Raw genomic sequence first — 12,197 nt, 5'->3', positions numbered from 1 at the left:
TAAGGAAAGTGTTGGATAGCGAAGGGGTAAAAATAACTATTCCAAATCCAGAGAGTGCAACAGTAGGAAAAGTGTTGAATAGCGTAGGGATAAAAATTACTATTCCAACTCCAGAGAATGCAACAGTAGGGAAAGTGTTGGATAGCGTAGGGTTAAAAATTACTATTCCAACTCCAGAGAGTGCAACAGTAGGAAAAGTGTTGGATAGCGTAGGGGTACAAATTACTATTCCAACTCCAGAGAGTGCAACAGTAGGGAAAGTGTTGGATAGCGTAGGGGTAAAAATTAGTACTCCAACTCCAAAGAGTGCAAAAGTAGGGAAAGTGTTGGATAGCGTAGGTCTAACAATTACTATTCCAACTCCAGAGAGTGCAACAGTAGAGAAAGTGTTGGATAGCGTAGGGGTAACAATTACTATTCCAACTCCAGAGAGTGCAACTGTAGGGAAAGTGTTGGATAGCGTAGGGGTACAAATTACTACTCCAACTCCAGAGAGTGCAACAGTATGGAAAGTTTTGGATAGCGTAGGGGGAAAAGTTAGTACTCCAACTCCAAAGAGTGCAACAGTAGGGAAAGTGTTGGATAGCGTAGGGGTAAAAATTAAGATTCCCACTCCAGACAGTGCAACAGTAGAAAAAGTGTTGGATAGCGTAGGGGTAAAAATTACTATTCCAACTCCAGAGAGTGCAACAGTAGGGAAAGTGTTGGATAGCGTAGGGTTAAAAATTACTATTCCAACTCTAGAGAGTGCAACAGTAGGAAAAGTGTTGGATAGCATAGGGGTAAAAATTACTATTCCAAATCCAGAGAGTGCAACAGTAGGGAAAGTGTTGGATAGCGTAGGGGTAAAAATTAGTACTCCAACTCCAGAGAGTGCAACAGTAGGGAAAGTGTTGGATAGCGTAGGGGTAAAAATTAAGATTCCCACTCCAAAAGGTGCAACAGTAGGGAAAGTGCTGGATAGCGTAGGGGTAAAAATTAGTACTCCAACTCCAAAGAGTGCAACAGTAGGGAAAGTGTTGGATAGCGTAGGGGTAAAAATTAAGATTCCCACTCCAGACAGTGCAACAGTAGAAAAAGTGTTGGATAGCGTAGGGGTAAAAATTACTATTCCAACTCTAGAGAGTTCAACAGTAGGAAAAGTGTTGGATAGCATAGGGGTAAAAATTACTATTCCAAATCCAGAGAGTGCAACAGTAGGGAAAGTGTTGGATAGCGTAGGGGTAAAAATTAGTACTCCAACTCCAGAGAGTGCAACAGTAGGGAAAGTGTTGGATAGCGTAGGGGTAAAAATTAAGATTCCCACTCCAAAAGGTGCAACAGTAGGGAAAGTGCTGGATAGCGTAGGGGTAAAAATTACTATTCCAAATCCAGAGAGTGCAGCAGTAGGGAAATGGTTGGATAGCGTAGGGGTAACAATTACTATTCCAATTCCAGAGAGTGCAACAGTAGGGAAAGTGTTGGATAGCGTAGGGGTAAAAATTACAATTCCAAATCCAGAGAGTGCAACAGTAGGGAAAGTGTTGGATAGCGTAGGGGTAAAAATTAGTACTACAACTCCAGAGAGTGCAACAGTAGGGAAAGTGTTGGATAGCGTAGGGTTAAAAATTACTATTCCAACTCTAGAGAGTGCAACAGTAGGAAAAGTGTTGGATAGCATAGGGGTAAAAATTACTATTCCAAATCCAGAGAGTGCAACAGTAGGGAAAGTGTTGGATAGCGTAGGGGTAAAAATTAGTACTCCAACTCCAGAGAGTGCAACAGTAGGGAAAGTGTTGGATAGCGTAGGGGTAAAAATTAAGATTCCCACTCCAAAAGGTGCAACAGTAGGGAAAGTGCTGGATAGCGTAGGGGTAAAAATTACTATTCCAAATCCAGAGAGTGCAGCAGTAGGGAAATGGTTGGATAGCGTAGGGGTAACAATTACTATTCCAACTCCAGAGAGTGCAACAGTAGGGAAAGTGTTGGATAGCGTAGGGGTAAAAATTACAATTCCAAATCCAGAGAGTGCAACAGTAGGGAAAGTGTTGGATAGCGTAGGGGTAAAAATTAGTACTCCAACTCCAGAGAGTGCAACAGTAGGGAAAGTGTTGGATAGCGTAGGGGTAAAAATTACTATTCCAACTCCAGAGAGTGCAACAGTAGGGGAAGTGTTGGATAGCGTAGGGGTAAACATTAATATTCCAACTCCAAAGACTGCAACAGTAGGGAAAGTGTTGGATAGCGTAGGGGTAACAATTACTATTCCAACTCCAAAGAGTGCAACAGTAGGGAAATTGTTGGATAGCGTAGGGGTAACAATTACTATTCCAACTCCACAGATTGCAACAGTAGGGAAAGTGTTGGATAGCGTAGGGTTAAAAATTACTATTCCAACTCCAGAGAGTGCAACAGTAGGAAAAGCGTTGGATAGCGTAGGGGTAAAAATTACTATTCCAACTCCAGAGAGTGCAACAGTAGAGAAAGTGTTGGATAGCGTAGGGGTAACAATTACTATTCCAACTCCAGAGAGTGCAACAGTATGGAAAGTGTTGGATAGCGTAGGGGTAAAAATCACTATTCCAACTCCAGAGAGTGCAACAGTAGGGAAAGTGTTGGATAGCGTAGGGGTAAAAATTACTATTCCAACTCCAGAGAGTGCAACAGTAGGGAAAGTGTTGGATAGCGTAGGGATAAAAATTACGATTCCAACTCCAGAGAATGCAACAGTAGGGAAAGTGTTGGATAGCGTAGGGTTAAAAATTACTATTCCAACTCCAGAGAGTGCAACAGTAGGAAAAGTGTTGGATAGCGTAGGGGTACAAATTACTATTCCAACTCCAGAGAGTGCAACAGTAGGGAAAGTGTTGGATAGCGTAGGGGTAAAAATTAGTACTCCAACTCCAAAGAGTGCAACGGTAGGGAAAGTGTTGGATAGCGTAGGACTAACAATTACTATTCCAACTCCAGAGAGTGCAACAGTAGAGAAAGTGTTGGTTAGCGTAGGGGTAACAATTACTATTCCAACTCCAGAGAGTGCAACTGTAGGGAAAGTGTTGGATAGCGTAGGGGTACAAATTACTACTCCAACTCCAGAGAGTGCAACAGTAGGGAAAGTGTTGGATTGCGTAGGGGTAAAAATTACTATTCTAACTCCAGAGAGTGCAACAGTAGAGAAAGTGTTGGATAGCTTAGAAGTTAAAAATAACATACTTTTAAATAAAATAATTATTTAAAATAATTAATAATTTAATTATTAAATAACTCAAAATTACTTAAAAATACCAATACATATTTAATAAAAACATAACTACCAATAAATAATTATTTAGCAAAAAATTATTAATAAATACCAATAAATAATAATTAAGGAATATTAATTACCAATTTAAAAATTATTGAACAATTAAATTTTGTATACCAAAAATTAATTATCAAACATTAATTACCAATTAAAAAATCTTAAACAATTACATATTTTTTAACACAAAATAATAATTATTATACATTAATTACCAATTAATAATATCTTATTAATATATTAATTAGAAATATCACTAAATAATATTTAAACATATTTAATTACCAATTGATTATTAATCAACAATAAATTATTTTTCATAACCAAAAAAGTATTATTTTAAATATTTACCAATTAATAATTAATCTACAATTAATTAATTATCAATACCCAACTACAAATTTAATAATTACTTAATTAGATTTCAATTACTTCCAACACTATTCCCCTATAAACGCACGAAACACTCAAATAATAAAATAATACAGTTAACATAATTATCAATTAATCAATTATTCAAAACTAATTACCGATTAATAAAAACTTAATTACCAATTAATACTTAATTAACAATAATATAATTAACAATTAATCAATTATTCAAAACTAATTACCAATTAATAAAAATTAATGACCAATTAATACTTAATTAACAATAATATAATCATCTATACCAATAAATAAATATAAATATTACTTAATTACAATTAAATTACTTCCCACCCTCTTCCCCTATAAACCCACAACCCGCTACAGAATTTAAACGCAAAAATTATTTTTAAAAAATGTATAATTCCTAAAAATGTATAATTAATTTCATATTATTAAATTACTTCCCACCCTAATCCCCTATAAACCCACAACCCGCTACAGAATTTAAACGCAAAAAATATTTAAAATTAATTTATAATTCCCAAAAATGTATAATTAAATTCATATAATTAAATTACTTCCCACCCTATTCCCCTATAAACCCACAACCCGCTACGGTACTAAAACACAAAATTAACTTTAAAAAAAACCATTATTAACATATATAAATTGTATACATATATTTTAAAAACAGTAGAACACTTAACAAAAAATAATTAACACATACATAATAAAATACATAACAATATTAAAAATATCGATATTAGTGACATGGATATTAGTAACATCGATATATTTCATATCGATATTACTAACTTCGATATTACTATCATCGATATAACAAAAATCGATATTACTTACCTTAGGGTCGATATTCTGTCCATCGATATTCTTGACATCGATATTCTGTCCCTACGATATTCTAGACTCGATATTATGGTAGGTCGAAATTAAATTATCGATATTTAGACTGCTCACCACCGGGGTCATCCCCTCGGAGGGGCATACATGGGGGCAGGTCAGGCACCGCAGGGACAGGATCAGGTTGTAGCAGAAGGAGGCAGTGAAGAGGTGGTGGATGCAGGCGAGACACTTGCAACTGCAGTGGAGCTGACTGAAGTGGTGGGTGCTGTCACAACTGTGGGGCACAAGTCAGATGGGCTTGGTGCCGGCACAACTCCAGTGGGCAGGTCAGATGGAGTGGATTGGCTCACCACTGCAGTGCACAAGTCAGATGGGGTGGTCGTGGACTTCAAAGCAGTGCCTACATCCATGGGAGGGAATGGGGGACAGGTGAGGTCGGCAGGGCAGGGGGGACACACGGTCCCCACATCAGTGGCACCAACTGTCTGACCAGGTGTGGAGGAGCAAGTGCTAGGGGGGGATGGCCTTAGCATTTTGGGGATGGTGTATCTGTGTGTGCGGGAACCCGGGGCAGGGAGTGGCAGGGGAACCTCTGGAGTGGTGGCCTGGGGGATGGAGGACGGAGACTTTCCCTTAGAGCTGGGTGGTGGCGGGGGATCTTGCTCTTCTTGCGCCGGGGGGACTTGCGGGTGTGCGTCTCGGTCTGACTGCACCTGGGGAGGTTGTCTGGGTGTGAGGGGCACTCCCTTCTGTGTGTGGGGACTTCCTCTTCCCCTTGTAATCAGGATCTGCGGGGTCGTTGGGGAAGAGGCCAAGGTCACAGAGGAAGAGCTTCTGGGGGGATGGGGTTGCAGGTGAGGCAAGGGAAGGGGGCTGGGAGGGAGAGGTCTCCGAGGACTGTGGAGTGGTAGTGGATGACTGTGTGTGTGTCAGCAAACCAGCCCCTGTGAGTGTGGAATCAGTCCTCTGACCTTGCTTGTGTGCACGTCTAGACCTTGGTTTGGGGGTTTCTGTGCCTGGGACAGGTAGGATGCTAGGAATCGTGGGTGGTGCAGGGGTAGTAGGGGTGCGTGACTGTTGGAGGAGGGACACTGCTGCCATCAGGGAGGAGGCCACGGACTGATTGGTCCTCTGTAGAGCAGACATGCCCGAGGAAATGCCCTCCATGAATGACACCAGTTGTGTCAACAGACCTGTGTGTGCATTGAGGACCTTCAGCATCGACGTCTGCCCTACATGGATCTGTCGAAGTAAGTCCACAGACTCCTCACTCAGGGCAGCAGGGGGCACAGGGGCAGGGGGTGCGGTGCCTGGCACAAAGGAGACATGCTCAGGAACACGGGAGCCCACGGGGACCTCTGGGATGGGAGCCGATGGGAGGGGGGTGGTGGTGGTGGTGGTGGCGGTGGCATGGAAGGAGACAGCCTCACTAGCTGGGCTTTGGTGGCTGCTGACACCCGCCTCCACAAGGGAGTCATCCTCAGAGCTGCTGTGGCCCTCAGCTGGGGGGGATGGTGCTGACGACTCCTCTGTGTGGCTCAACTCGCCCTTCGTGCCACTTGGTCAACCCGACTCCTCTCCTTCTGTCCCTGTAAGGCTCTGTGGCTCCTCCTGGTCTGTGGAGCTGTCCCCTCCTGTGGCCGTGGATGTATCTGGATAGGAATAGGAAGTAACATCAGTCACCTACACCAACTGCACACACCACAGTGAGTACATCACATCACAGGGCAAGCCCTGGCATCATCAGCTGAACACAGCTCAAAGTGCCAACACTGTTTAGGATAAGACAATTGTCATTCTCAACATCAACCATGGCACACATATCCCTCCTTGACTTTCACACATATGTCCGTTGCATGTTGGATGCTAACACACCAATGTGCCTACATGCACCACCCACACATTAGTTGTACATGCAAGTGAACATGTAGGAGTATGTCACTATACACACAGCACATCTCTTGCTACTGACTCAGTACAGGTGTCCGGATGAAGGGATGGGCAGAGACTCATTTCACATGCTTGTGATGCATGCCAGCAACACACACTATGATGTACTCGTGTCCTAATGGGCAATGCCACAATGGGATGCATGGTGCACACTTGAACACAATGCAGGCTCACTCATAGCAAGTTAAATGCCATGGCACTGGGATTCCCTGAAAGTCAGTCAACACTGTCTCCTGTCACAGGGGCAGGGCATCCAGACAACAACAATATGCACTGACTCACAATCCTAGCTCAGGGGTAAAGCTAACTCTGCAGATGATCGGCGCACTTGCCCATCCCATGCAAACAACATATCCAGGACCCAGAAGACCCCACATCATGCAAATCATTCATATGAGTCTCAGCAAACACAACTCCCTGTACATTAACACATCACAGTCTGCCATGCATGTAACCCAGCTGCATGCAGGACACAGTTGCATACACCATTGTGCGCTGTCAGATGATCACACACCTATATGTCACACAGGTCTTGTCTCTCACAGTCACATCGCAGATGTCATGCTGACCCTCTGAATCATGGACACCCCAGTTGTACGTAGCAACAAGCCACACCCTAATGACACAGAGGCAGACACCTGAGGGCACATGTCACTTAGCACAACCTGCAATTTCATATACAGGAGTGGGATTACAGAGTGTTTCTAAATGCCCTTGAGGGGGCATGACTGGCCAGGACTAAGGGAAACAGTGTTTGGCCCGGACAGTAGTCAGGTGGCTAAGCAAGTGTGACATGCTTGATATACATACTCCTGAGGCCCAAAATTAGAGTCCCCTGCTGCATGGGTTTGTTTGGAATACCCCAGCCACATGTTGCGAGTCAGACCAGCAATTGGTACACATCTCAAGGGCACACACAGATCACATGTCAGATCTCAGGCAGTGTGTAAACAATTGACCCACCCATGAAACACACAACAGATTCACGAGAACTGATGCTGACCGGTACCTGAAGCATAGCTGACTGCAGGGACACAGTGCCCTAGTGACACAAGCAACAGACTGGAGGGGCCACACCTGTGGAACAGATGAGAAGGGTGCATCACACAAATGAGGGTCCTGAGTTTCGGACTACAAGACCTATGTAATGTGGAAGTGTGACCAGGACAAAAGACTGCTATTTGCATGTAAGACATAGTACACAGATCAGACATGGACTCACCCCCTTCCTGCTGCTGTCTGGCCTTCAACTGCCTATCCAGGTCCGGTAAGACCACCGCCAGGATACGGAGCATGTAGGGAGTCAGGGTCTGGTGTCCACCCCTCCTGCGTGGAGGTGACAGCTTCAGCTGGACTCTAGCTATCCTCCGGGTCCAGCCCCGAAGGTCCTGCCACCTCTTCTAGCAGTTGCGGATCCGGCGCTTGTAGACCCCCACAGAACGAACAGCCCGGGCGATGGTCAGCCAGATCTCCTGCTTCTAGTGGGCCTCAACCTGTGAGGAGGACAAAGTGAAAATTACATTAACACACATGCCCCAGAATTGTGCAGCACATATTTGGATATACATGTCATCATCACAAAGGGAAATAAATTACACAGGTAGTTCAACCATGGGGAATGAAAAATCACATGCATGTCTGACATGTTAACAATGCCTGGATAGTTTAAGCTTGCAATAATGCTCTTTAGCAGCAGGAAAACTATTCATTACATGTGCTTACACACTTTGGGGGATGAAAGTAGTCAGTGAGAATGCTTGCCACTGGTGTACACACTGCTAGTACTGCTAGTCAGACAACATGCATAATTAGGAGGCAGTGGAATGCACACTCACCTGCTCCCCTGGTGTCCCATTGAGCCTTCTGTACTCTGGAAGGAGCCCGTCCAGCAGGGCCTGGTTCTCCTCCTCAGTGAAGGCTGGGGCCCTCTCCAGAGTACGTGCCATAGCAGGAGCCAGAGGATGCAGAGATAGCAGCAGTGGTAGCAGGGATGTGGTCCAGTAGCATGTAGTGCAGGCAAGTGAGCTCCCTGGGGGCCAGCCAGCCTTATATCTGTGCTGCAGAGGCAGACTCACTGCCATGTGTCCCAAGTGATAGGTCCAACACAGTTGCATTCTATGAATCTGGCCAATCCATTTAAAAGTACGACTCATACACACCTTCCGCATCGTTCAAATCTTCACCTTCATGGAACACTTGAAATTTCAACATTGTTGTAGGCATCCAACTGAATTTCCAGTGCACAACTCGTACAAGTTTTGAATCCGCATCCGTCTCCATGACAGTCCTGAGCCAATGGGTGCGCCCGGCTCGTTCAGCTGACTGTACAACGCGTATTTTGAATATACACATGCACCCGTCTCCATACGATTCAATGGCCAAGGCGTACGCCTGTCTCGGACCATGCCTGTCCGACACATATGCATGATAGTCACCCGCGTCGAACCTCATTGTATTTAATGACAAAGCGTACGCACGGCTCGGACAAGACCCGTGCAATGCGTACGCATTGTCACCCGCGTAGGACCTCATTGCATTCAATGACAAAGCGTACGCAAGGCTCGGACTTGACCCGTGCAATGCGTACGAATTGTCACCCGTGTCGGACCTCATTGCATTCAATGACAAAGCATACGCACGGCTCGGACATGACCCGTGCAATGCGTACGCATTGTCACCCGCGTCGGACCTCATTAGTGTGACTATTATATGGATGCAACACACATATACTGGCCATGGACACCTGCGCACACCTGCCACACTATAGTATTGGCCACACAGTGTTCCATGGCATGTAAGGCTGCATTCCCTGGGTGTTTGGGGGGGCCACAGCTGTTTTTTTGGCTGGCACTTTGTGCAGCCACTCCCAGGCTGTGCACGTGTACATGGGGGCAGAAAATCCTTTGTGTGTTGTGCACATTACCACTGTGATGTGCAATTGGACAGTAATGGGCATGAGTCAAGGCCACAGTGTCAGGCTGGATATGTTTAGGACATATCACATACACCCTGAGTCCTGGGGGTGATGGCATGTACGTCACAGTGAGACCTGTAGCCACAATACTGATGTGCACACACAGTCTGTGTGCATGTTGTGTCTCAGATGTGTCTGATCACATGTTACCAATGGGTGACAGTCTCCACATCCATGTGGTATATGCATCAACCTTGATGGGGTGTGTGTCTAAGAGACGTACATGTAGGGCCGGCAGGAACAACAGTGGCCACTACCTGTGGGACTTACGCTTGCCTTGTGGTGTGTACGTGCTACACCATTGCTGTGTTGATGTGGCAATACAGGGAGCCTGGGTTTATGCATGGCAAAGATCTGTGATGCCTGGGAGACATGAGGCCTCAATTGTCACTGGGGTGTTTTTTTTTAACGTTGCAGCGGCACATAGGTTGGGTGACACAGCCAGATGATTGGCCCATTGCACTACATGGGACTCATGTGGACATGTGGAATTGAGATGTGAGGTGGTTATCTTGTAGGTGACATATGTGTCCATGCCCAACAGCACACACCTCAGTACATTGTGTAATGTCATGAACTAGCATGTGATAGTGATCGTGGTCATGGCCACATGGGGGGATGTACTGACAATCTTCCTTTGTGCATCTCTGTACTGCAGGGCACCAGCTGTCCATCGTCCGTTCCCAGACCTTGCAACCATGCAGGAACGCGACTGCATCAGACGGTACCGCTTCACCAGGCCACTGATTGCGGAGTTGGCGGAGCAGTTGGTGCCACATCTGCTACCTGGCCGGACATACCCTACAGCACTGACCACAGAGGTGAAGGTAATGGCAGCCCTGCACTTCTTTGCTACCAATACCTTCCAGTACACTGTGGCTACCGCTGGTGGTATGTCGCAAACGATGTTTAGTCGGGTGCCACGCGATGTCTTGGAGGGGATGTTGCAATTCCTCAACCTGTATATCCAGTTACCGGGCCCAGATGAACTCCCTGAAATTAAGGATGCCTTGTATACACTGGGGAGGATGCCGAATGTCATCGGATCTATTGATGGGACACATGTTGCCCTGATACCACCACAGGCACATGAGCAGGCATACCGGAACAGGAAGCACTACCATTCGATCAATGCTCTGGTGGTCTGTCTTGCTGACATGTCGATCACACATGTGTGTGCACGGTTCTCTGGTTCGGCGCACGATGCCTAAATTATGAGGAGTAGTCGCATTGCAACGCTGATGTCACAGATGCCAGCTCAGCGTGCCTGGTTTGTCGGTGTGTACTGACTGTTTCTCATTGTGTGTGTTTGTCACTGTTGTATTCCACACTCCTACAAAACTCAGCTACTTGTTCATTTTTGTGTGTGTAGGTGACTCCGGATACCCCAACATGCCGTGGTTGCTGACACCCCTCAGGAACCCTGTGACACCAGCCGAGCTGCGCTACAATAAGGGACATGGTTGGAGCAGGAGGGTGATTGAGCGGACATTCGGCCTCCTGAAAAGCCGCTTTCGCTGCCTGGACAAGACCAGAGGGGCCCTCCCATATGAGCCTGCAAAGGTGTGCAAAATAATCCTTGTCTGCTGCATGCTACACAACATGGCGGTGTGGAAGGAGGTGCCTCTCATCCAGGATGACGATGACGACGACCAACCGCCGGCACCTGTGGAGGATCCCGGCCTGGGCCAAGATGCCAGTGATGATGAAGATGATGGTGACGTCCGCTCCCAGCTCATCAACAACTTCTTCACCTGAATGTGAGTTTCCATGGTTGTTATGTGAATGTATGGAGGTAGCCTGGAATGTGTGGAGCCAGCTCTGTTGCTGTCTGAGTGTGTCTGTGTGCCACTTGACTGGATGCGCGCTGTGATGTGTCCATTCAGCTGGTGTGTACTCCACAATAGGGTAGTACTGCTAACTAGTGTTTGTGTAGGTGTTTTGCAACATGTTTTGTGCATGTGTATTGCATTTCTCTCCTGTTCTTCTGTGCTTTTGACTGTATCTTATCTGTCCTTCCCAGGGTACTTTGCCTGTTGTGTGGTCAACACTGACCCCCAACACCCAGAAGCCAACACCAGTGTGGAAGTTGACAATTCCCATCAACTGATGTACCACACATCCCTGGACTTCCATTCTCCAACACATTGGGAGCGTGTGTCCACTGTTACGTAGAATTACCGTGCAACTATTTTGGAATAAACGTGTTGCTGATGTGTAATGAACCTGTGCTATGCTTTGTTATGTGCGTTGTCTGTCATCCCACATCTGAGTGACATCTGCTTACCTCACCTGTGGACTTGTTGCCACTGACTGGGCTTGGTGTTGTGTCTGTGCATGCCAATGTGTTTCAGGTCAACATCATTGTGTGTGATGAGTAACATGGCCATGGTGAGTATGTTTTGTGTTGCCATAGTGGTGTGTCTCCCTCACATGTGTCACATCCCCATGACTCACCTTACGTTGGTCACATTGTTGCAGTATTTGGCATGCACTGTGTTGTGTAGCTGATCGACATCTCCCTGAACATGACAATTTGGAATCGCAACAGTGGCAAGTAAGGTGTACTGGTGAGTTTATTTACAAACAAGAGTGAGGGAAGTGCACAGGATGGTGGGTGCTGTACAGTGGTTTGGGAATCCAAAGTTCACATTGGAGTTGGAAGTGCTGGTAGATGAAATGTCCAGAGTAAAGTCCACAGTCATCTGATACATTGGCCCAACATGAACCCTCCATGATGTCATTTGGGTGAGTTGT

This window comes from Triturus cristatus, chromosome 10 (genome assembly GCF_964204655.1).
Source record: "Triturus cristatus chromosome 10, aTriCri1.1, whole genome shotgun sequence".
Taxonomy (NCBI): domain Eukaryota; kingdom Metazoa; phylum Chordata; class Amphibia; order Caudata; family Salamandridae; genus Triturus; species Triturus cristatus.
The sequence above is the reverse complement of the archived record's forward strand: the minus strand, read 5'-3'. Positions refer to the sequence as shown.